The 27244-nt window shown below is 40.1% G+C and overlaps 1 protein-coding gene across 4 annotated transcripts in view; it reads left to right on the plus strand.

Annotated features, from left to right (window-relative positions):
• Nucleotides 1-6102: 6102 nt before the first annotated feature.
• SPATS2L (spermatogenesis associated serine rich 2 like) overlaps nt 6103-27244 on the plus strand; it is a 143290-nt gene continuing 122148 nt past the window's right edge. For 2 of the 4 annotated variants that reach the window (XM_049808486.1, XM_049808495.1), the window contains exons 1-2: nt 6103-6262; nt 16926-17016. The gene's annotated coding sequence lies outside the window, so the exon portion shown is untranslated. The remainder of the gene's footprint in view (nt 6263-16925; nt 17017-27244) is intronic. The other 2 variants (XM_049808504.1, XM_049808533.1) reach the window with 1 other exon arrangement.

Below are 27244 nucleotides of genomic sequence, written 5' to 3' on the forward strand. Positions count from 1 at the left end.
CACAGTTGTTGGCATCCTGGTATTGCATACTAATCTTTCTCCTCAGTTTTTTGTTGTTGTTGTTCTGATCCAATATTGCTGACCACAAGCAGTCAAAAATGATGTTAGTGGCTTAATATTTGTAAAACAAACTGAACTCTGAGATCTCACTGCTTTTGGTTTGTTTTTTTCTGGTTTTCTGAGCTTGTATGCTCATTAAAGGCTTTTTTTTTTTTTTTTTTTGAAGCTTCAATGTCACAGAGAAAAGACTAGGAACGTGTATCTTCCAGTGCCACTGAGACTCCCCAGTTCAGATGCTTGTAGGAAATGGGGGTTTAGGATCCATGTGAGGCATGATAACAATCACAGGAGTCAATAACAGCGCTTACTCATGTTTGCAGGTAGAGACGATACACAAGCATGAGCTAGTTGACCAGCCCTGCCTGTGAAAACAAAAAAAGGGCTTTAGATATTTTCATCTGTGTGTTGGCATTTAAGAGTCTCTTTTCCTTTTTTGTAAGTGGCATATACCTTACTTTAAGGAGGTAGTGGCATTCTTGTCCAAACTGTACTTTGTAAGTCAAAGCCATCTAAATGCAATTCTACTAACTGCTGTCTCCTGAGGCTTAAACTTTTCCACCTTTTCTGGTTAAGGGAGATTTTACAGTACTATAAGGAGTTTATCCTGTGTGCTTTCTTCAGTCCTATTTAGGAAGAGAAAGCATTTCTAGTCCTCCCAACACATGAGAATTTGAATGTACTGGGAACACTGACAGTCTCTCAGTATTCCCCTTCAATATATATTTTATGTATATAAAACTCTTAACAAAGCTCCCCACAACTTACTAAAACTACATCTTCCATAAGGCTAGAATTTGTAAGAGTCCCTTGGGTATAAGCAAGATCATCACCCAACCATTACTTTTTCTGGTAGGAAGCTCAGAGTGCAGGAGGATGTTCTTGTATGGTGAACTGTTCCTCAAAATGTTTGGTGTATGTGCAAATGAAAAAAAAGATGCCTTGGTATCTAAATTACCCAGTTTGTGTTCCCTTATCTAGAGTATTACATACAATTTTTGTAATCATTAGAGAATTTACTTCTCACTAAACAAAAAAGTAGGCTATGCAATGAAACTGGATCACTTTTTTCAATGAACAGAAAATCCTCTTGACCAGTTTAGTTCCTGCCCTAGAATAAAATCTGTATGATTCACTTCTACTCGTGTGTATATACACTTACACACATCTGTGGAAGGTTGGAGGAGCTAACAAGGATTCTGAAGTAATATAGGGAATTTTTAAGAATAAATTCCTAACCCTCAGCCTGCCTGTTACCTGGAATTTGTTACCGCTTCTAAAGATTTGACTGAAAGAGGAAGGCCCCAAACTGAGAAATGGTTTATTTGGGATAGCTTAAGATAACTGGGATCAAGTTAAGAATGTTATTATTGGCTAACGTGACTGTTAGAAGATCTGGAAGGGGGTTATCTTGATGACCGTAAAGCTGTGCTCCTGGCTGCCTGAGTAAGTAAACATCCCTATGTGGAGGTCCGTGTGTCACTGTTTTTAGTTACAATTGAAATTCCAGTTGGTAAATCTGTTTTGTGTCTCTCTTCAAAAGCCATCTTACTGTCTTACATTTATTCCTTTAAAAAAAATAAAACCTCCTTTTTTCTACAAGACAGTCACAGTTTTTTCTGGACACTAATTTTAGCATTATCCATTTAAGGTGCTTATGGGAAGGATGTTGCAGAGACATGGTGGATGGGAGTGTTGGTTTGACGCTATCAGTCAGTTGCAGTCTTAGGTTTTGAGATGGAAATTTTCAAGCTATGCAAGGCCCAGACTCTCTTCTGACCTCTACCAGCCAGGCCATCAGCTTGTCTAGTTTGTAATAAAGGGGGTCAGAACAGACGTGGTGGATCTCTCCTCCCTGAAGTGATTGTGTTTCACATGGTTGAGGCAGCAGAGGCAAGGAATGGAGCAACTGTGTTTCAGCCAAACTGGCTTGGGTTAGGGAACCTTTCCTGGAAAAATAAACGAAGCACCAGGATGTAATGACCATAGCTCATTGGAAAGGAAACTGCTTCAAAATGCTGCAAGGAACAATTCAGCATCAGTTGTGGCAAACATTTTTGCATGATTCTCCTAAAAGTCTCCTTGTGATTAGACTGCATTGTCACAGGCTGAAGAAGAAAGAGAATCTTGTAAGACAGTTTTGGAAAGTTTTTATTGTTTCTATATGGAAAGCATATGTTTTTCCTTAGCATTGCAGTTACATTGTGTGAGTCTGCATGCACTAACTTGAATTGACTGTTTATGAAGAATATGAAATGCTCCCTGGTGGTAGCATTTATCCACTCCTTGTTTTCTTCCAGGGAAATGAATTGCCTTTCTAGTAAGCATTGTTCCTGGAGCTGGAAGTATCAGGGAAAAGGAGTTTGTGTGTGTGCTCTTTGATATTCCCTGAATCTGCAAAATACCTTTGTGCCACACATCTAGAAGATTCTACCTGCATTGTTGCTCAGAAGGGAAAAGGAAGTTTTACTGAGGGGCAAGGAAGAGCTCTCACAAGGATGAGGAAAATATCACAATGTAAAATACCTCTAAAATGGCAAGATCTGGCAGTGAGACACTGAGGTATTTGCACTTCATAATGTCATGATTAATTGCACAGGATTACAATGTAAAGCTGAAATCTGTCCTTCTGCCAAGGTTTTTGCCTAAACTAATGCTTTCCATGTTCTCAGTACAAGCTATTGCTATGAATGCTGTACAAAGTCACCCATCCCTTAAAAGACTGAGGAGCGCGATTACCTCTAGTTATAGATGTGAACAATGGTGCTGACATTATGAACTGTCCAATGCTAACTTGTTTTGTTCATTTGCTTGCTTGCTTGTGTTACGAGCTCAGTGAAGTTAACTTCCTTAAAACATTTCTTTGAATCAGGCAGAAGGCACCAATGCTGTCTCTGACTTGACATTTAAAAAATACCGAACTCTGGAGGAATGGATGTGCACATGACTTTTTCATTATTTTGCATTAAAAATCAGGTGGTTTTAATTTAGACCAAAATAATCTTTGCTGTACCTTAGAGATAGCGTTGGCCTTGTATATTTACAGAATTAGCCTGTAGTTAATTCATGCTGGTGCTAGGAAAAAGTATGCAAGCACTGAAGTAGTTTAACCAAAAATACGTAAATAGTTTGCTGTTTTGATAACCACCATATTTTTCCATCACAATGAAGAATAGCCTTACGAACCTCTGATGTTTGATGATCACAATGTCAAAAGCTTCGCGGGGTAAGTAAAGCAGATGACTTAACTTTTTTTGTAGTGTTTACTCGCTTACACGTATGCAGAAGAAAAATGCAACTTGCATGATATTTCAAAGTTTAACTCTTTGTATGCATATCTCTACCAATCAGTATCTGAAAATTAAGAACCTGGTTTATGGTTAAAGGAAGGTAAGTTGTTTCATTGTTCCCTTCCCACACCAGCCACTTTGAAGTCCTTTATGTTGTTTCCATTATGCGAAATTGTGGATACCCGGGAAACAGAAACACTGTCCTCTACTTTATCAAGTGACCTGTCACAGGTGACATAATTGTTAGTGCTCTTGTTACCATGAACAAACGGTTTTGTACATGAACAATGTTGATAATATATTTATAGCAAACATATTTAATTCAGAGAAAATTCATAAGCAAAAAAATGCCTACCTGCATGTTTTTTTGTTTTGTTCCAAGTGATTTGTCATAGCTGTAGACATTTACAGAAGTGTTTATAAGTGGCTACAAACTAATACTTCTTTTCTTACAAAATTTGATAAGGATAATCTTACTTTGATTTTGGAAGTTTTTGTAATCAGTAAAGTTGATAGGGATTATTTCACCCTTCTGTGAATAATATTAGAAAGTTTCATAAAGCAGTGCAACTGTTTAGAAATGGAAATGCTATATAATTGTAGAAATCTTAGGCAAAATTTAAGTTGGCAGACTGCTCTCAGTGCAGGTTGAAATGTTGCAAGGTCACTATGTCCTTCCTGCCTATTATTTACTGAAAGAATAATTCCTGGAATCCTTGATTGTGGTCAGAAACATGAACTTCTTATCTGAAAGTCAACATGTGTCAGTGTGATGCCTTTAACACTATGTTTTGGGATTAGATCTTGATGAAAAGTGAGAAAGACCTGAAGGTTCATCTTAATAAAAAGGTTTCAGGCACTTTCTTTTCCCTGATATTTGGTCAAATACATTTCAAAATGTCTCTTTAACTAAAACTCATTTTTCCTTGTAGTAATGTATTATAAATAAATTTTAAGAACTCAAACAATAGTGAGTAGGCTTGAATGATGACCAAGTATCTTTTCCCTTTCTCTGGGTTTATGTGGAAGAAATATATCTATTGCTCTGGATTTGTATACCTGACAACAGTGTATAAATGTTTTCTAGGAATCTTCTTCAGAATTGCATGTTATATACCAGTCCTGCCATATTCTCAAAACCTCACAAGCATAGGAAATAAAATGTACTTCCGCCACTCTCTGAATGTTAGTAAGGATTACTTGTTTCCATCACAAGCTAGGGAGCAGTTCCAGAGGCGGGCTTTGAGAGGGGGCTCAACATGTTGCCAGCAAGTTTGGAGCACATGGTGCCTCTTTAAAATCCCTTCTTGGAGAAGAATGATACTTAAAATAGACTCCTTTTCTGTAACGCCATATGTAAGCTATTATCAATCAAAACTTTTCCAAACTCATTGTTCAGCATTCTATAAAGGGAACCTTCTCAAGCAGCAGGCAGCCACCACCTTGTGAAACGCAGAGGAAATGTGCTCAAAACAAGGAAGGAGTCCTCCATTTTAAAACCCAGAGAAGGGTTTAGAGGTACAAGCAAACAAGTTTCTTATTATTTTAATCTCTATCAATGTGGCTCTTTAATCTAAAAATATAAAATCATGTGATGTTATTCTGAAGGAGAAGGCCCTCTTGTTCTGGTTATTTTTTTGCTGTGTTTTATAAGAAGCTAGACAGTGGTTTATTATTGAAGTTGTAGTTAATCTTAGTAACTTAATAAAGAAACAGGAAAATTTTGATGTTAAGTGCAAAGCAAGCTCTTCCTTTGCCTGTTCAATGCGAAAGCATACAGTTTATGAAGCTCTAATTCCCTTGTCTTACACTGCTTGTCTGCGTAGCGTAAGCTGCACAGAGAAGGTAGACTGCCTGTTGGCAGTACCTCGTGGCCACCACCATTCAGAGTCTGAAGAGCAGTTCTGGCTTAGCAAGCAGTTCTGGGCATGGGGCAGAGCTGGTAATGGCAGCTGTGCTGCAAACCATGAGGAGTTTGGGACCTTCAGAGGGATCTCTGTAACTGTTGCTGCTACACCTTTTCTTCATGGTTGTGGTAACATGTTTCTTTCAATCTTGGAGGCTGGCTGCAGAAGAAGCAGTTTGAAAGGCATCAAGTAGATTAGATCAGTCTCTCACACTGTATTGCATAACCATCACTTATCTTTTCTTGACAAAAGTTGCAGTGCAAACATTATTACCCTCCTCAGTGAAATGGTAGCTGAGTTGCAGGTCTAGACTTCGGGGGGGGGGGGACGACAAACAAGTTTTTCAGACCAGCATTCCTTCTTTCTGCTTTCAGTTCTGGCTTTTTTGGAGGTACATAAATCCCCAATATGTTAAATTAGTGTCCTTTAAAGCTGTGTTGCTACGAACATGTAGCATGTCCTTATGTGATCTGCTGTCTAGAATTGGGCAGAGCTTGCACAGGGTAAGCCTTCTGAAGTCACCAGGAGCAGTCTGTTTGGCAAGACCATTTCCTGAAGGGGTGCTCTGATCACATATTTGAGGTTTCCAGGACTAGGTTTCTAGGGTAAATACTAGGAATTGGATGTATATTGCATTTAATTTCGTGGATGAATGACATTTTTTTTGCTAGGGACACTAGGGCTTTTAGGAACCTTCTCTCAACAGTGTGGGTTGCCTAGCATGCATTGATTCTTCAGTGTGATCTCTGTCCATGTTGCATACTGTGAAAATCAATAAAGAACGACAGACAGAGTTTCTCTGGACCAAATAGTATATGCTCAGACTCTACCGGGCTGGACCACGCTGGGAGATAGTGTGGCTGGCTGCCACCTTCCTGGGACAGAAACATGTATAAATACTCAGTTCAGCTTTTAGCTGTGAGACCTGAAATTGGACCTTACACTGTACTTGGTCACTGAATGAAGCTGATGGTTGTTTAGCAAATTTTTCACATGTGCTCAAACAGGGTAAGTACCTAAAATCCTTTTTTTTTTTTTCTTTTTTTTTTTCACCTGACTTGAAGTACCTGTTGTGGTTTAACCCCAGCCAGCAACTAAGCACCACGAAGCCGTTCACTCACTCCCCCCACCCAATGGGATGGGGAGAGAATCAGGAAAAAAAAAGTAAAACTTGTGGGTTGAGATAAGAACAGGTTAATAGAACAGAAAGGAAGAAACTAATAACGATAGTAATAACAATACCAAAATCACAGTAATAATAATAAAAGGATTGGAATATACAAAACAAGTGATGCACAATGCAATTGCTCACCACTTGCTGACCAACGCCAAGTTAGTTCCCGAGCAGTGATCCTTCCCCACCCAACTCCCCTCAGTTTATATACTGGCCATGATGTCACATGGTATAGAATATTCCTTTGGCCAGTTTGGGTCAGCTGTCCTGGTTGTGTCCCCTCCCAACTTCTTGTGCCCCTCCAGCCTTCTTGCTGGCTGGGAATGAGAAACTGAAAAATCCTTGACTTAGTCTAAACACTACTTAGCAACAACTGAAAACATCAGTGTGTTATCAACGTTCTCATTCTGAACCCAAGACATAACACTACACCAGCTACTAGGAAGAAAATTAACTCTATCCAGCTGAAACCAGTACCAAACCTGGCTAGGTGCTCTTGGAAATCTTAGTAGATATCTAAAGAGCTTTGTATGCCCAAGTCCCTGATCTTTGGATAGAGGCAGTAGGGACTTGTGCTTCTCTATTCAAGGATCCTGGGCTTGATCTTGAAATTGTTGTCTGGGGCTTTATTGTTTAGCTCCTGTGAAATGGGTAATGGCTTGAGAGTTTTTCTTTTTTTGTAAAAAGTTTATATATTGAGACTTGATATGCCAGTTTTCAGCACTTTTTGATATTGTGTTTGGTTGATACACTGAGTGAAAGTGTTAGTTTCATTAGTTCAGTTTTGTAAATACTGCATTAGCTTTAAAATGCCACATATAACTTCAGGATATGTTTTCTGTAACTGTTCAGCAAGCAATGCCTTTGAGACGGGTCTGATTTATGAAGTGATCTATGCATATCAACTATCTTAATTCTTTCAGTTCTTGATAGAAGGTGACTGAGGCTAGTTATATGTGCCTAATGATCATCCAGGAAATATGCCTAATACGAGAAAAGGGAGAGAGAGGAGTGGGAGGCTCTGTCTGAAATAGTGTACTAAAAAAGCTTCTGGTTGAATTCTGCCATACTTCCAATGCAATGTCCTGTAATGCAGTAAAAACTGAATCCACTGCAGCTGGGAACAGCATTTTAAAAATAAAATTCTGACTGAGGTTTTCAGGTTCATAACAATGATTGATTGATTTAATCATGGCTGCATAATAGTGAGCTGAGAGCTGAACAAATTTCCACACTCTGCTTGCAGAATTTGATCAGTTGCAAATGAAAAAGTAAATTCACTGTTGTAAAGAATTACACTTTAAAGCCACCACTCCACCCCTTAAAATGAATAACATTTCATTACTTTTTGGAAATGGCGAATAACCAAAATAACAAATTTGGTCAGTGGAGAGAGTCCCCTTCCAGAAAGCTAAAATGGGAAAATAATTTGAGTCAGGGAAGTTCTTTAATGCCTTACGTTGGGCAGCAGCCCAGTTAAAAAAATTGGATCGCATTCACAAATCAGAATGTTGCGTTTTTCCACAGAGCTGGCTCCTGCGAAGAAGAGCAGTGACAGCTTGGGAGTACCTGTTTTCTCTCAAACCCTGCTAGTCTTTTGAAAACTCCAGAGCGTGCTTTATTTTATTGCAGATTTTTTTGAGTCCCTGCAGGATTTCACTAAATTAGTAATCCTTCCTACAGGGAATTTTTCCTTTCTGATCTCTGTTACAAGCAGTTACACAAAACAGGGGTTAGTAGTGGGAGTTCAAGACTGATCATGGAGCACATTATGGAGGTGGGTTAAGAAAGGGCAAAGTGCAGGTGTTCTGGATATGGTTCTGACCATCCTGTTTGTAGTGCCTGTACTCTTGTCCTGGTTTCAGCTGGGATAGAGTTAACTGTCTTCCTAGTAGCTGGTACAGTGCTATGTTTTGAGTTCAGTATGTGAAGAATGTTGATAACACTGATGTTTTCAGTTGTTGCTCAGTATTGTTTAGACTATAGTCAAGGATTCTTCGGCTTCTCATGCCCAGCCAGGGCACAAGAAGTTGGCACAGAACACAACCAAGGCACCTGACCCAAACTGGCCAACGGTGTGTGCCATACCATGGGACGTCCCATCCAGTATAGGAACTGGGAAGTGGGGGCGGGGAATCACCGCTCGGGGACTGGCGGGGTGTCGGTCGGCGGGTGGTGAGCAGTTGCCCTGCGCATCGTTTGTACATTCTAATGCTTTCATTATTGCTGTTGTCATTTTATTGGTGTTATCATTATTAGTTTCTTCTTTTCTGTTCTATTAAACCGTTTTTATCTCAAACCACGAGTTTTACTTCTTTTTCCCGATTGTCTCCCCCGTCCCACTGGATGGGGAGGGAATGAGTGAGCAGCTGCGTGGTGCTTAGTGGCTGGCTGGGGTTAAACCACAACAACTAAACATCAGTGCAAGTTAGCCAGGCTGGCTGGCATGGTTGTGGCAGCTGCAGGAAGCCTAGCTGGATCCAGTCATGCTGTAGAGCACTGGACAGTGCTGTGTGGGCATATCCCAGTGTCCGTGCCAAAACTTTGCAAAGAGCAGCTATGGTGCAACCTGTGCCAAGTGATTTGGTAAATGTGCTCCCAGAACTAATCATCTTGGTCCTAGAGACTTTCAGTACGCTGAGGGGATGGTTTAGAGTATTGAGTTGGAGCTGGAAGTTGTCATCTGAATAATCACATGTAGTCCCTGGCACTGCCTAATGCTACATCTCCTAACCTTATAGGACTCTCTTATTAAACTAGTTGTGGTTTTTTTCAGTAATACTAACAGGAGATTGTTCCAGATCTTTAGCAGGTGCCAAACTTGAGCATAAACATTGCTTGGCTGATGCTTCCCTGACATCACCTTCTTTTCACTTCTTGCTTCACCTTGACAATAGTACAAGAGTGAGTCTGTCTTTTTGAGATACATTTGTGCACCTTCATGGAAGCACAGATGTTTGTGTGTCATGGTGTGAATAGGTTGGGTATAATTGGGACACTTGTTTGATGCGCATCAAAGAGTAGTTAAAAAAAAATCAAGCTCCTGTCTCTTTTTGTCTTCCAATCCTGTCTTCATTGGAGTTGCCAGACAAAAGTATGTACTTAGCTGAATCTTGATAGACTGCATAGCACATAAAAATAGACAAAGATGGGTAGCTATAGTTGTAGAAGGCATAGATCCAGACTGACTAGCCAGTTTTGGACAAAGCCAATATCCTGACTTTGGAATGTCAACATGGGTGGCTTTCCCCCCCACCAAGGCATAATTTTCTGTTTTGGACAAAATGATAATTTTTTTGTCTACAGGTTATATATCTTTCTGGAAGCTTTTTGAATGCTTATCATTAGTCTGTATATTTTGGAGCCCAGAAATACACTTTTAAAAGCAGGAAATAACTTGTTTGTTGAGCTTTTTTCAGCTGAAGCCTGTAATTTGCTGCAATACTCTTTATACCAGGTAAAGCTGGTAATGGTGATCAGTTTAGGCCATTTCAGTCTCTGTACCTTTTTCTTTTTCTCAGCCAAGGTGTTTAGGATTCCTACTAAACCTGCAATTACAGGGAAGAGGGGTGAACAGAGTAAGAAGTATTCTATAGAGGTGCTGGATTTTGTCAGAAGTCCTACAAAGATAAAATGGTTCTAGATGATTTTTGGATGTGTTTATCAATGTTCACTAACACTGTAAACCCTTTGGTGGTTTAGTTTGTTGAGCATCTCTAGGTTTATGATTGACTAATCTCTATATTCAGTCATATGGCCACAAGCCCAAAGCTTTGTTGTTTTGCAGAACGAGTGGTTTGACAGTACTGCTCCAACATTGTGTGGGCTGTTCTGCCCACATATGCCTACAAATATGTATAAAGCCAGCTGTTTGCAAACTTCTTTGTGTCACATGTCATGTTTTAAGGATAGTGTCTTGTTGACATGCCACTTCTACTCATGGCCACCTCTCTTTCCAGATGGATTGTAGCTCCTCCCAGTGGTGATCTCAACTGGTGTTTATGTAGAATAATTAAAAGTGTTTGATGCGGCTTTGGCTATCTTTAGTACAGCAAGCAAGTACAGAAAGCAGTCCTACTTGAAGAATTTCCACATTTCCCTTTTCATTTTTTATTTTTTATTTTTACTCATCCTCTCAAGGCTGTTTCCAGGCAATTTGCACCTTTTTCTACTCCTGCTTATACATGCAAAAATCACAAGTAGCACTGTGGGAAGCAATGAAGTCATACAAGAATAAGCTAGGAAGAATGAGAGTAAGGTCTGTCCTGTGATGTGTCCTCCTCTTGCCAAAGCAACCTGTATGGGCATTGATTTCTCTCTGCACCTTTCGCTCTGGTACTATGAAGTGCTTTTGCTGCACTGGTAGTAAGTAAAATTCTTTGAATGTGAATTTAGGTTGTGCAAGGCCCCTGCATATCAGAAATATAAACTAAACTGGTGTGCCTAGTCCATCACAAATGTGAAGTGAAATGGCTTAGGTTAATCCACTATGAAGTCACTTGAGCAGAAGGTGATAGTACCCAATTTATGGGCTGTAATTCTTTCACCATCATGGAAGCATACTTTTAGTTTGCACAGAAACTGTAAATACTTCAGCCTTCAAAATATAAACCATGGAAATGACATGGCTTGAGCTACAAGCGGATGTTTGCTGTTTGTTATTGATCCTTTTTTTTAATATGCGGAACAATGAGAAAGAGATTAACTAGGATCACATATTCTTGCTCATTTGTGCTCATTCAGCCTTCTTTATTGCTGTTGATTTTCCTTGTTTTTTCTTTCAGATGTTCTTTTTCCCAGCAGCATTTCAGCAAACTGTGTCCAGATAGATTTAGTTCTTCTCTAAGGAGTGAGAAAAATGTCCAAGGTTGGACGTACATTCACACTCACTGTGGCATTCAATTTATAGTAAAATATGGCCATTAATGAGATGAGAGACCAGGCAAAACAAAAAGGATGCCTTCTCTTTTCCAATCCCTTGAAAAAATCATGAAGGCACTACAACCCATCCATCATGGTTGTGCTGGGACTTTATAGCCAGGCCTCCAGGCTGTGATTGCTGAAGATTTTGTGGCAAGAAGTCACAGCTATTTTTGCTCACACAATCCTCAAGCCAGTCAGGATTTTTAACTAGCTTTCCCTCATCCCTACTTCTTCCACTGTAACTTAGAGAGGTCTGAGGCTGGTTTGAAGGTACATTTTCTGCCCACCTATGGGCTGCATGTCTGGCTATGGTTGACTGGAACATTTCTCCTCTGGACTTGATGGGAAATGCGTTGAGCTGAAGAGAGTAGGCTGTGTAAATCCGGATCTAAAAATATGTTGATAACTTTTGACTAAGTAGAAACTGTACAGAGATCACCTGACTCTCCTGACAAGAGGTGTCACCAGCAAGGAGTCAGCTCATGGTCCCTGTTGATGTGAAAGTTAGAAATACCAATGTAATTTGTAGCCTGCCAAATTAAAATTTTCCTTCCAAGTGTACACATTTTTCTGTATTTCAAAGGGGGCTGTTACTGGCTTTTTATATGCACTGAATATTTAGAGCAATTTTTCTGCTCATAAAAAAATAATATAAAGAGGCTGACAGCAATAGTCAAGAAGTGCATAATGCAGACTGCTTGTCCAAACACATTCCTCCTAACTTATACCACGTCCTTATAGTCACTTCCTAGAGCTTGTATGAATGGTTAAAGCAGGTTAGAGGCCACCAGCACCCTAAGCTTTCTCCAAAAGATCTTGAACTGCAATTCTACCACCAGGACTATTGGAACTGGCCACAGTGAGAGTGTGAATGCAGGTCCCGCTTTGCACATTTTTCTCATTCCTTAGAGGAGATCCAAAGTAGGAGTGAGAGATTCCTAACTTCAAAGGAAAACAGACAAAAAGGATTCCCTTGGGTACTTCTAAATAATACCTGCTCTGAAGGGATTGATTTGGGATTGCTAGTAAGGCTAATTCTTGATTAGATAAGATCTGTGCTGGGATGAATCTCCACCCAAAATGAGCTTTCCCTTGGGGAGTTATGATAAGCTGTGTGATCAGCAAACTAATTTCCACTTTCCATCTGTCCAAATGTATTTCCATGGGCAGGCAGCTATGCCTGTACAATATAAATGAAATGTATAACCAGTAAGCACGTGGCAGGAGTAATTTTCCTTAGGATAAGGAGAGCAAAAAATAAGTTCCGCTCAAGTCCTTAGAAGTATGTTTTAGACTTCTTCCTCTTCAATCCATTCCCACCCTTCCCCAAATTCAGTCTAAGCAATTCCATGATGGTTTCCTTCATAAATATTCTTACTTCTTTTTGAATGCTTTCTCTTCATTCATTTCCAGACATAACCCTCAGATTGTCACAGAGCTGTATGTATTTATCATTGTGGCATTTGAAATTATGTAAATTACTTGCAGATGCTCTACCGGACTGTAACCAAACTTGGCTGTGTCAGTTTTAACATACACATGACAAAACCACATTGGCTCTGAACAGGACTCGGCATAATAGGCTCTCTGGGTTCTCCTACACAAACACTTTTATGTCCTTACTAATTAGAAACAGGAGCCTGTTTCAAAGTTCATGTGATAGCAATCAGGCCAAAGAATGAGGCACATGCAATATCTGAATTGTTTTATGATAATACTGCCAGGCATCTGAAGTTTATTTTGGGGGAAATACATGTGTGTGAGTGTGTGTATGTATACAGATATATGTATATGTGTGTCTGTGTGCTTGTATACACACGGACATATATATACACATATATATAAAAAAGTTAAACAAGCATAACCAGTAAAGCTTCATGGAATATTTAATGTGGTACGTTTACAGTTCGTGCATTTCAGTATATATTTCACATGGCATATTGTTGACCTTAAACTTAAGTGAATATTTTCTTGCCCTTATGTCTTAATGTCTTTCAGCATGAACAGATCTTGAAGCCGCTTTATGAATTGGCAACAGCACTGTGGTTTACTGAAATAGAAACATGAGAACAATCTGCTATTAATTATATAAATCTCCACACAAAAAGTCCTTCAGGTTGGCAGTATGTTAGCAGTATACATCAGTAACTTTTATCTTAAAGCACTACTTCATAATGTGGCAATATTTGAACATGAAGTACTTAAAATAGCTGTGGCCAATTTAACTCGGGACAAATGGGGAATAACTTCATTATTGATCATTTATTGGCAGATAAACTGGCACAAGTAAGTGAGGACATGGTTTGACTACAACAGCCCAATTACTTAAGAATTTCTTGACAAAAATTACTCATCTGCTGTACCAATCAACAAACAAATAATTTTCAAGTTTTTCTTTGATTATAAATCACCACAAACTAACTTTCTGTCCACTGATATCCTGTGAGTTGTAGACTGGTAGGTGGTACAGAAGCTGGGAAAGAGGATGGAGGGAAGGCAGATGGTAATGAAGAAAGCCCTCTCTTGCATGAAAGAGTGTGTTTACAAGTTGCAGTGATGATGGGGGTAATGAAAAAGCAGAGATTTCATGTCCTTAGTAGATCCATCTCTTGGGGCTGTAATGTTACTGGAGAATAGTGGGAAAATCAGAGAAATGTTGACAAAAATTCCCCAAGCTGATTGAAGAAGCCAAAAATGTTGATGAATTGCATACTAGTTGGTGTGGACCACTTCACGAAGATAAAGATGCGGCCTGGCTTAGTACATGTAGTTGAATCTGGTTCCCTTCAATAACTCATCAGCATCTGTTTCAGTCCTGATTGCTTTCCATCTTCAATTTATATCACTTTAAACTCCCCCAAAAGACCAGTTTAATATTTTTGTGTTTAAGTTTCTCTTCCCACCAGAATCCCACTCCACTGGAAACAAATCCTGCTGCTTTTGTCGTGCTTTGTGTGAATGGGGCAGTAACATCTATCCCAGGTGAACTTCTCTGTTTAATTTTTTTAATGGCTTTGTACCTGAAAGGCTTGTGTGATTTTTCTCCAAGACCTTAGAATTCAAGCTTTCTTGTTTTTCAGGAATATTATTCCTTGTACTTTATAATTCACCTCTGTGCTGCTTCAGGAAGATATAAAAATAGCTGTTTCAAGTAGTTGCTTCAGTACACCCATGGGAGCTTCTTTCAGAATCTTGGTTTACTGCACTGTGCCCACCACTGATGTGAAAGGGATGATTCTGTCAGTTACCTGCCTTTCTCTTGGCTATAATCATATACATGAAAAAGCTATGTGTAAAGACAGTAGGTTTTAACTATGCTGTTGCTGTTTGCATGTTGTCTGTCTTCCCTGTCCTTTCATCTCTCTTTAGAGAGAAAGTATTTCAAGTGTATTCTGGAAACTAGGACTATATTTTTCTTTCCCTTTTTTGACTGTGTAATTAAGAAACGCTAGCTATGTTATTACAACTCAATTTATGGTTTTCTTAGTCTGGATTGTGGCATGTATATAATATAAAGGCTTGAAAGTGAGCTAGTTGTGAAGTTGCAACCCTGGATCAGAAGATTTGAGAGTTCAGTTTCTCTTCCTTCTGAAATTTTACATGATCTTGGATAAAAAGGTTTCATTTTTATGTCCCTCCTCCCTTCAGGCAATAAGGACTGACTGTTCTGCTTTTCATGCAATACTTTGTGTGTATGTGTGTGCACGTGTGCTTAGTTCCAAGCAACAGAGCACTTAAACGTGAACATGGCTTTATTGATACTGAAGTGCTAAGATAACTATGTGTTTGTACAGCACCTAGCAGATGAAAAGCACAGCATCATTTGGGACATCTAAACACTATGACAATACAAATAATGATGGTACAGTTTACCGTATAACAAAGGGAGCATGTATACTCTGGTGGTGAAGTCTGTTTTAGATAATTATCTGCATAGCAGATTGGGAGGAATTTCAATTAGCTACAACCCATAAATGAAAAAGCATGACGCTTTGACAAGGAAACATTAATTTAGGAGATGAATCTGCAGGATGGATGTTGATTGTAATTTCTGAAGGAAGCAAAAAGGTCAATACTTACACTAGAGTTTGTATGGTGTTAAGATAATTAGTTTGAGGTATCTTTTTTATTTTAAAAAAGTATTTTAATAGCAAAATAATGTTAGTTCTACAAAAACTGTCTTACACTGAGGCTAAAGTACCATAATTAGTGATGTCAGTTCAAAAACTCATGCTGGAGAGAAATCATTTGACAGGAAGCTTTATATATTTTACTGGTGTTGAGACATTGAATTATAATTGCTGTAGAATTTGGGGTTTTTTTCATCTTTAAAAATATCAAGCTTTCTTTTCCAATCAGCTTCTGTCACCCCACTGTTATTTAAATAAACATCCGTTCTGTACAAACTACAAGATAAAACGTTTCTTGAAGTCTCTGGTTAAAGCAGAATAACGGTTGCGGGTTGTTTTTTTTTCTTGGATTGATTCAGTTTGCCATTTGTCCCTGGCTCTAATGGAGAACTGGACTGAGAGGCTCATGTGTCTAATGCTAGTCAGCACAGTAAAGCCTGTGTGTCATGAGGGATTTTTTTTTTATTCTACCTTTGTAGATGGAGCCAAAGAAATTGTATTGTGCAAATAGAACCTAGAATAGCATGTATCCTTTTCCATCTGTACTGTTTTTTCTAAATTAAACATTCACTTTTTTTGTTAGTGTCTGTCACCTGAGAAATGGAAAATGAAGCTAGATTTTCTGAAATTAGACAAAGTGTATTACTTCCTTGGCGTTTACAGTGGAAGTAGTGTCATTGTTGCCTCAGGGTTGAAGCTGGAATACAGTTAAGGCTCAGACACACAACTGAGTCATTCCGTACCAGCTTAGTCACAGCAAATGAAACTGGGCACAGACACCAGGTAAAAGCATGGGCCTAAAAAATCAGTAAAATCAGTTTTCAATGTTGTTTTTCTTTGTGCTTGTTGATCTGCTCATGACTCCTGCTGCCCCTCAAGGTGCGCCTGGTCCTATCAGCTGTGGGAGTCACAGAGTTGCATTTAGCTACTTCCTCAGCATGGCTGTTTTCCTGGGCTGGACCCTCCTTGTCCAGGGCAGGCGTTTCTCTGCAACGCCGACACTTGGTAGGCCAGAATAAAAGTTCTACTACAGAGTGCTCTAATGCAGCATTGATAGGTTGCTTGCTCTTGACTTGGTGGTGCGCTTTGCTAGCGTTAGATGAATATAGTCCCTCCTTTGAAGACTCTATCTCTGAGGAGAGAGCTTTCATGTGGGGGCTTCAACTGTGGTTTGATTGCTACTTGCTGTAAGGCTTTCAAGGATCCACTTGCCTTTCCCTCCTTCACTTCTTTTTGTCTAGTCAGACTGAAGGTCCTCACTCAGATAGGCTTGATCTCTCATTTGTACAGGTAACGGTTGGGTTAACAATGCATCTATGTGGTACCATGTTGACACTGCTGGTTCAGGTCTGATTGGTGTATTCAGAAGCATGAGCATCTTTGGACATACTCACCAAATGGTACTCACAGACATCCACCTAACCCTGTGAACTCTTCTCTGTAGGTGACTGTAGTTTGGATTTTGTGGAGGAGGTTTTCTGCTCTGACTTGGCCCTCAAACCTGCTTCTCTTCCCTGATGCTAGACACCAGTTAGGTAAGGTGATATAAATGCCTTTCAGTGCAGGGTAGTCTTATGTCATTTGGTGCTAATTTTGGTACCCGCATCAAGAACCCCTGTAGCCTGATTCACTTTGCAATTCTGTATCCTTTTTGTCCCAATAACCAAGTGCTTTGAGTATGTTTATGTTAGTGCAAAATATAATATTTTACCTGAAAGCCAGTAAAATTCAATCCTGTGCTAAGGTGTTAGTAATGGAAAGAGTTCCCAGAGCCATGTAAGTCTAGATTTACAGGTGAGGTTTTCCATTCAAGTTTGATGAGACCAATTTTGCATGTACGGCTGTATTTGTACAGCATGGTCTAGCTGCAGGCCAGGTAGCAGAGATGGTTACCATACTTTATTTTTATAAGGATGGGTAGTTTCAAAGCAAAACAAAGCTGATTCCCTATGCTTCCTTCTACAGGCTATAAAAATACTCTTATGTAATAATTGGATACCTCAGCTCAGTTTTCAATGAAAATGACAAAAAATCCTACTATTTTGTGAAATTGACTTTCCACATTAACAGTGCAGGTAGGCAAAAGGAAATTAACATTTTGGTAAACAACAGCGGACTTAAAATACTTTAAAAGTCTCAGCTGAGCTGGTGTGTAAACAGCTACCTATTTGTGTTCAGTCCTCTGTCCATCTACATAAAAGCACAGTCTTTTTTAGAAAGCATCTGATCTATGAGACAACCTTACAGGAGTTTAATTAGCAAAGGAGTGTGCAAATATGGAGGGTTCTGGTACAGGTCTGTCCTACCTTGGTACCTTAGAAAATGGGACAAATGAGTTTGATGGCTTCTGGGCCAAATCTAAGACTGCTAGAAACGAGTGCAATTCTGTTAAGACAAGTGGAGTCATAGTTACTTGTTACCATTTTTAATTAAACAGGCAGAGTTTGTTATTACAGTGCAGCAGGGAGAAATCTGGAAATTAAATAGGCTCATAGTTATTAACAGGTTAATGGCTTTTTAAAATAAAATTGCCATGTCATTAATTCGTATGTTACCTCAAGGTTATCGTGTTTTGATTCAGGTGTACTTCCGAGCAAGAGTTTTGTCCTGGGCAATAAACTAGTTACGTCACTTAGCACTGAAAAATAAGACAACAGTGGTGTCTGATGTATGAACAATATGCTAGAGAACAACTGTGTAGAAAGCTGATACAAAGTGTGAAAATGTAAATCAGGTGCCTGCCAAGCCAGGACATGTGCGAAACAAATGTTATCACAGTGGTGCTGACAGGTGTTAGCAGCAGCCAGCATGTGGGTTTTCTGCTAGTGCTTTTTATTTACATCTTTCTACTGAGTGAATCCCAGCTCTCACTTTTCCATGTAGAAAGCTGCTGTCCTTTTATTTTTCTGTATCACGACAGATAGGTAACGTGGTGGTATGACTGGGTCTGGACTAGTCCATGCCCTGCAGCCCCTGGAAAGGGGTGGAGGGTCCTGCTTTCCACCTGCCTCTGGCTCCTTGTGTAAACCTTGAGAGTTCACTCGTCCTCACTAGCAGAAATAGAAAGGTGTGAAGGTGACTGAATGCTGAAATGAAGTACAAGTTGTTAGATCTGCAGATCCTGTGTTGACCCTCTTGAGATGCACAGCTTCTGTATCAAGAAGCAAAAAGCCATGTGGTGAGGCAGGTGGGAATGAATTCTCTGAAATTGGGGGGGGGGGAGATATTGAGATATTTAAAAGCTCAGCCCAGCACATACATTTAGAGCACTGCAGAAGGAACCCTGGAAGCTAGACTGGGAGCAGGACACAGGGACAAGTTGATGGAGGGATCTGAAGGTAGCCTGCTGATTCCCATGGAAGTGAAGTGCCAGGTTTCTGCTTTTTGTGCGTGAGCTGGAATGTGTCCCCAAAGGACACCTATATGTACAAACATGAGACTTAATACTTACTGTTTCTGAGCCAATTGCCATGTCATCTGACTCAGTATGAAAAAACTGAATTGTTTCTGGAAGACAGGAGGCACTTTGGCATTGTCCGTATACATGGCCCAGTGAAATCTGAGGTAAAGGCAGTTAGGTGCGGTGGTACCAGAGAGTGAGTCCTGGGTGCTCCATATCTTAACTTGAGGAAAAAAAACAACTGTGGCAGTTTAAAATGAGGAATGAAAGCTGTTCGTATCCTCTGCCGTCAGGCTTTTACTGAGCACTCCCAGAGGGCTTGCTCTGGAGAGCCCTTCAGGAAGAGCTGGGGCTGGTTCTTTTCCAATGCTGAGGTGGAATATCTGTGTTGTCCGTGTCTTTTCTACCAGCTGGTTCATGATAAGGGACCTCAAGGTGCTGAGACCTGAAGACACACAAGGATCTTCACTGGCTGAGCATCTGCCCAGAGCTTACTGAACCTGCCCAGAGCTGGTACAGTGCACACAGAGCAGGACATGCCTAGCCTGAAGGCTGAAACGGGCTCTTTGGGCACCTGGTTAGGAAAAAAATTCTGGGTAGGAAAAGAGGAGAGGGTCTTTGACGCTGTGCGGTAAAGGCTGTGCAGTCTCTAGGGGTGATATGTCTGCAAAGGGATCTCCTAATTTACCTTTTTTTCTGTGACTCGCCTTCTCATCAGCAACTTGGTAGTCAGTAGGAGTAGACTGTAGGTGTGATGGAAGTGTTGCAGGTGACACCAGATATCTGTGATGCAAATGATGGTGCAGCTGCCTGAAACCTGTACATTTACAATAGAAACTAAGGTGAAAGTCTGTCCAACTGGTTGAGCAAATACAGAGCTGATTAGCACCAGCTCCTGACAAGTACCTTCACAGAGACCACAGCAGGTTGGATTGGATAATCTCAGCACAGAGGTAACAAACCCTGCTCTTGTATTTTGTTCCATTGTGTTGGCAACAGGATTTTGTGACCAGTTTAATTGTATCTACGTAAAACAAAGGTGTGCTACACCTGGAGAGCGTTCCTTTGTACTAAGCAGCTGTATGTTCCTTTTACAATGGCTTGACAAAAAAAAGGCTGGCTGTGGTTTGTGGTCTTCTGAATGTTGAACTAGAGCTTTTCAGTTACCATGTGTAAGCATTGCAATGAAGGACTTGGAGGTCATTCTTCTGTCTCAAAACTTAACTGTTGTAGTTAAAGGTGAGAGTAGGAAGTTGTTGAAAAATACTTCTCTAGAATATTTTTTTCAGTTACATTTTCTTGCATTTGGCAAGGGTCAAGATGATGCTGGACAGGTGTTATCTTGTCCTTGTAGGGTTTACTTGGGGAGGAGGAGCTCATACAGTGAAATGCAGGGTCTATATGTTGGCCAAAATTCCCAGATAGAGCACTGTGTGAAGTAACACTGGAAGGGACTGAGTGGGCCATCTAATTGAACAATTGCATATACATTCCCAGTGTGATTCTGCAGCTTGGTAAAGTAGAGTGATTGTTGTACATGTAAGTAAGGAACATCATGTGGTTATAGGGAAGAGACATTAAAGTTATGAACGGCATTAGCAAAATCATTGCACAAATAACTTTTCTGGGTCTTCGGTGTCCATGCATTCAAAAGTCTGTTGGACATTTGGAATACATGTAGAAAGAAAAACATATTTGAGAACTAGGAAGGACTTTTGGGTGAGGGATTTAAAACTTACTTCATTTTAGTCTTGATTTAGAGAGAACTTGCTTTCTACTAACAAATATATAGCTTGGAAAAGAGTAGTATCTCAGTAGCTCTCAGTTTAGCAGAGGATGATATGTAGGATCTAACACTTGGAAGCTAAAGCTAGACAATTTTAGATGAGGACTATATCACAGGATTTTAGCTGTGAAAGACCAATTTATTTTGCATGTAATGGTCTTCAGGTGAGCAGTATCTGGAATCCCAAACTAGATTTCCCAAATACCTACTCTAGCTCACATGAAAGTTAGGTATATAGATGGAGGAAAGAAGTAGAAAGTAGAGGAAAAAAGATGAAGAAAACAAGCAGGAGATTCCAGCTGAGGCTTTCTTAGCATAAGAGGAACAGAGTATTTATCCCATCTGTCATGTAGACTCTTCTCCTCTGTGTGTCCTCAATGGGTGCGTCCCATCTGATCCTTGCAGGCCTGAGGTACCTAACCCAGCCTCTGGCTGAGGAGACATAATCCTTTAGGGTCTGCTTCAGAAGCATTTGCTGACAACTTAACTCCCTCTCTTTCCAACAGGACCTTTCAGTATGTTCAGTGTGATTTTAATCTCTAGGATCTTGCTCAGTGAAATGCAGGTTGTACAGCTGTGTAATTGCCAGCCAGTGGCTGAGCTACTCTCTCTTGGTGTTTGTTGGGTGGTTACTTACTAGGCTGTTATCTGCCTTTCTGCTTGTTGCCTTCCAGTTCCCCTATTCAACTGACCAAAAACATTCCCTCACTTCAGTAGGTGGGTATAGCTCTAATAGACAGGTCATGTATTCATAAACATGGTGCTGCCCCTTTATTAATTTTAATTATTTACTGTAGCAGACTGCAATCTTGTCATATTCCCCTAAATTGCCAAAAACATAAAATCAAAGTTGACTGACTCTTCTTGGTATCCTTGTAACTCATCTTAAATGGCAGTAACGTTATCTAGAGAGTCGACAGCATAAAGGAACACCTTATGGGCTCTTCTAATAAAGAGCTGCACCAATTTTTACCATGTGAGAATCTAACCCATTGTATGGGAATCTGTTACATATTTTTCTTAGATGCACCATAAGGCCTGGGTCCTGCAGACATGTACACGTGCGTAATTTTACTTGCTGGTTGGTGCCATTGCTCTGTGATTGTCCCCTTATTCAAGCAGCATAACATTACAAAAAGTACTGCTGAATAAATTGCTGTAAGAATCTGTGTTGGAAGGGGTATCCAAGCTCTATTTCCCCCATAATTATAGGACCCATCCAAGTCATCTAGAAATGCCCATGGTCATTGTTAAGTCTGTGTGATCTGATGGATAAATACGCACACAGAGCTCTGTATTCCATGCTTTTAAATATTCTCAGTTTACCACAACTTCTGTCCGTGGGCGCCAAACATCATTGTTTCAAGAGGCAGTTCACATTGGGAGTAGTTAAAAAAGGTTACTGTTAGCATTGAAATAGAGTTGATCATGTGGTAGCATGAACCAGATTTTTCTTCTTGTGGAAAGACCCTTCCAGCTTCAGATTTAAAAACCTTAGGCCCTGATCCAGTCTTTCCAATGCTTTTGCTGACAGCTGGAATAGGCCTTCAGTGCTCGCATATTGGCCCACTACCTGCTAAGTCCTTGGCTCCTCCATTTTCTGGCATCTTCTGCAATAGATTAGATGATACAAAAAAATGCTTTGGCTTCTAGTTGCAATTTCACATATGGTAAAGTGAGCTCAGCACTTAGTTATGGGTTTGGGGTTTTTTTCCTCGATCTTCTCTCCTGGTGACAATTCCAAGACCATATTTGGAAAATGGAAGCAGAAAATAGGAAAAATTGAAGCAGGTAGTGGAGATATGAAAGTATTGGAGGTCTTGATACAAGCATGATATGTCAACAGAAAAACCTCTTCAAGCCATCTCTGCGAAGTCACACAAGAAAATATGATGCATGGGTTTTGTGCAAAAGATGAAGAATCTGGAATGTTAATGCTCTGAGCTAATTTGGAGGTATCTGTGCTGGCCTGATACAGAGGCAATAGCACAAATGAGAAGGATTAAAACCTATTAGTTAGCCAACACTTGTTGGAAACACAGAAATTGAGTGAAGCACTAACAGAGCTAACGGGAACAGGAAACATCTGTCATACTGGCACAGTCAGCATTGTAACTGAAAAGGACCTTACCTTTGCAGACTTTGCTAGGGCAGGCTGAAGAATTTTACGTTGAACTATATAGTTAACATTTTAGAAAGCACATTCCAACTTTTTGTATCAGTGACAACTATGTGTTATTTTAAGCTCATCTTTGATGAACTAGAACTTGTTTATTTGGTCCTGGATATTTGGTCAGATTTTTTTAAGCTAACCTCTTGATAGACCACTACTAAATGTCTTCCTCACTCATACACACGTTTGCAGTTCAGCCACTGAATTAAAAAAAAAAAAAACAACAAACTGTAGTCATGACCATTATGTCTAAACATTTATCTCTTTAAATGCAGTATTCCTAAAGTCAGTAAGTGTGGGTCTTTTTAAGTGACAGAAAAAGTAGAATTGCTGCTACAAGTCAGGCACTGAATTTATAGAGAGACATCAAAGTACAGTAACCACAGTGAGTCCAAGTCCATCACCAGTTCCACTCTGTGGGGCAGTAATAGAAAGGAACTTGCTTGTTAAGACCATGTGCAGGTGGGATCACCAGATCACTTTACACAGGCTTACTGAGTGATTATCTCAGCTCCGTATGTAATTACCACTCAACTCACAGCATCTGTCAGGGCATGCATGTTTTTGACAAAGCTTGTAACAGACACAGATCTGCCTTTGAGCCAACTCTTAATTTCCTTTTCTTGCATAACTGCTGCTGCTTCATACTAAAAGATCATATTGCTGGAGCTAAATGTAACAAAATTAGCATCAAGATATGATTTGGAAGAATAACAGAACTTTTCAGATGACAAACATCAAAGAGCTCATAAATGCTCCCTGACAAACATCTCTGCTATGAAGCTTTGTTTGCATGTTTCATTTAATGGGCAAATGATTAACCAGCGGTCTGTATCTAAAACCTCTTTTAGTTTGGCTTACTCCTACTGGTTTTCTAGTAATTTAGGGAAGTGCTCCTAGCCATTCTGCAAGGCTGACGGAAGAACAGACCCATGAGATTTCAGAGATACAAGCAAGTTCCTGGTAGCTGTAAATAAGAAATGTATTATAATGTATTCACATTAGGTTGTATTTAGAGTTCCAAATATATCCTGCTGCGGGCTCCGTGGGAGATGTGCTCCTGCTGCGCATCTCCCCAGGGACACCAGGCTCTTCCAAGGTCACACAGTGCTTTCAGTCTTGCTCTGCAGTGTGTTTTCCTCACTGACGTGCAGTGTCAGCACTCCATCCACAGCAGGGCTCTGCGTACACCCGAGGGAGAGGCTGTGCTTCTGCGGTGTGCCGTATGGAGGCTGAGTGCTTTAACGCACCCTGGCATGTTGGCATACTTCAGACTTGTCTCTGAGACTGTTACGGTTGGTGCCTCACTCTTGAATGCAAAGATCAAACAGCCACGAACACCAGCTGGGCAATTCTGTTGAAGAGGAGGGTGCTTGGCTCCTGATGAGACTTGAGACAGGTGAATCTGTTGATTTTGGATACACACACCCTCTCTGGAGAGGAAGGGAGTTGGATATCGGTAGCTGTGGCGCGGCCACTACCACAGGGGTCCATCCAGCAGACGGCTTCCCCAGTATAACTACATTGGTTGATGTGGATGCAGGCACAAGAGCTATGTATTGTCACTGTGGCATGTCCACCAAATGTCCTAGGAGTATGTGCCCCATGTGACAGGAGCTGAAAAGGAAGGGGTGGCCTTCTCAGATCTTCTCTAGTAAGTCTGTCCCTGATATGTGACTCTGGCTAGACACTGTGGCTGCAGTGGATTTGTGCTGGAGTTGAAATTAACCTTTAACCCTTACAAAAGAATTGGGTAAAGGAAGCATTTTGATCCATAAACTCACTTAGTCTGAAATCAATACCTACGTTTCCTGGAACTCCTTGGCAATGACGACTGGGGATTTCTTGAAATTGAATCTCATCAGCCTCAATATTTGTTTTTGCTGGAATAGTAATACATAGGTGCATCCTGGGACCATGACATCTTAATTACTAATGCAAAAATTAAATCAGAATGATGCTTTTTGAACCAACATTTTTTTATTCATGTTCCCTGTTCTTAGTATAGCACTGGTGTTTGCAGTGTGATTTTTATTAATTTTCATGAGGATGGGCTGAAGTTCACTGATTTGTGAGACTTTAGCATGCCTTTTGCATACAAATGTCTTAAAATACAGGAATTGTTGTTCCTGAAGCTTATGATAGCTAGAACTGCCTGAGATCGCCTTAATACTAAGTTTGTGCCCCACTTCTGCAGCAGCACAACGAACTCTGTTACCTAGCAAATGTTGGTTGTTTTAAACAGGTGACATTAGCATCTGAGAATTATTAAAATTTTAGTGATTATTGTAGATTCAGATGGAAAAGCAAAATTTTGCCCTTGCAAATTGTTCTTTGTAATGAATGATATTGCTAATTGTTGGGACTTAATCGAGTAGTTAAAAGAAGTGCTCGTACTGATAACACTAGAGTTGAATTATTTTTATTATGGCCAAAGTGATTCAGTTTTAAGCACTATTTATTCTCCCGTTGTGAGAACTGTTGGTGTTTGATGCATCTGACACCCTATTGAAACCAGTAGGGCATTGTTAGGGTACAGGATGTGTTTAACGGGTCACTCAATAAGTTGCTGTTTCCTGCAAGGACTTGATGACAGGAGAAAATTTTTTGTTGCATGGGCTTACACAAGGTATCTGAGTTTTTGCAGTGTACTGTGGTACAACTTTGTGAAATGAGCTGCTAGTGAAATGAGTCCTGAGAATCTACATAATTAAACTGCTGAGAGCTGTAAAACCACTATGTTAAAGTACGATGTGTACTTTATTGTAAGGGAGGATCTGTAAAGTTTCTGGAATAGAATCTAGCTACAAATTGCCAGTAGTTACTTAAACTCTTATGCAAAGGGGTTTGGAAATTTTCATAGTTTGGGGCTGATAGTACCTTCCTTCAAAAAATGATGGGTCTGCGCTCTCTTGATAGAACCTCTTCGTTCACATTTATCTAATGGTAGTTAAAACTATTAAGCAAGGTAGGGATCTGAGATTGCTCTTCTTGCTTCTAATGTACAGCAAGTTTTTGTAGAACTAAACAATAAAGTGTTAGTTTATAATGTGATACATCACAAAGTATTTAAAGTTTGTCATGAATTGCTTTATATATGGACTGTGACTCATCTTCCATGATGCAGGTCTGATATGGAAAGAGGTGTGGGTGAATGAGTGAGATCTTTCCTGGCCTATGACTGTGGATCTGTCAGGGAACACTGTAGAGATTACTGGAACCATGAGTACTCAGCTGCTTAGCAAGTAGGGGAGAGAAGGATTCCTCATTCCAATACCCTGATATAAACTCATACAAAGCTTATTCAGGTTTTTACACAGCGAGAAGAAACTGAATCATCAGTACCCATACAGCAACATTTTATTGCCTTTAGGAACTGGATTTTGCCACCCTTACCTGCCACCAGAGTAGTAAATCCCAGGCTTCCACTAAGTCAGCTCATGGACTAGGACACAATCTCAGATGTGCACGTTATTCTGAATCTGGCCACTAAATGTTTAATAGAGGTTTTAGATAAAAGGTAACATATATGTAGTGAGGCTGCCTTGTTTTTCTTGAGTCACAGAACTAGAATAACAGGACGTTTTTGTCACCATTCACTGAGCTGCTCATTTGCATATGGAATTCATTTGCATCCCATTGACATTTTGGGGGAGAGCACTGGGAAGCGTCCGGGAGGATCTGCACTCGATGTAGAACAGATCTCTGGCTGCAGTTGAATGGGAACAAAATTAGCTTGGCCTGTAGGAAAAATTGACAAATTAAACTTGGCTTTGCAAAAATGTCTATCAATTGTAAATTTTTGTTTGGAAAGATGCAGCAGTGCCATGTAGGTAAGGCATAGATGTTAGGTATTGGTAGGAAGGAGAATTTCGTTGTAAATCACTTTCTGGGCTGCATAGCTACCTTCCATCTTTGGGAAAATCTTGGGGATTCACTTTTTCCATCTTCAAAACACTTTTCTGGTTTACTGAACGGCTCTGTACAGTCCAAAGTTCTGTTCCTTACTGTGCCGACCTGGTTTGTGATCCTCTATGAAAAAGACCTTTTCAAAGATAGCCTGTGAGTGTTTTCCTGGGTTCTGAAAGACACCAGCTACGCACTTGTCAGCAAAATGTTCCTTTGGTTTAATAAGTACAGGAGCCAGGAAAACTTGTCCAGTGTTTACCAGGACCAAACACTCTGGTAGAATGAGTACTCAAGGTAGTGAACCGTGGCTGGAGTGACACAAATGTGTGTGGACACTCTCAAAGCTGCTCTTTTGCTTGGAGTGAATGTTAATGACACTTCTGTGTCTCATGGTGGATCCATTCAGACATTAAGTCACTGGAAAAAATACTCTCTGAAAAATATGCACATGTTTCTGCTGACTTAAAATCTTGTAATAGCAGCATGCTTACAAAA

Source organism: Accipiter gentilis, chromosome 1 (genome assembly GCF_929443795.1).
Source record: "Accipiter gentilis chromosome 1, bAccGen1.1, whole genome shotgun sequence".
Classification (NCBI taxonomy): Eukaryota; Metazoa; Chordata; class Aves; order Accipitriformes; family Accipitridae; genus Astur; species Astur gentilis.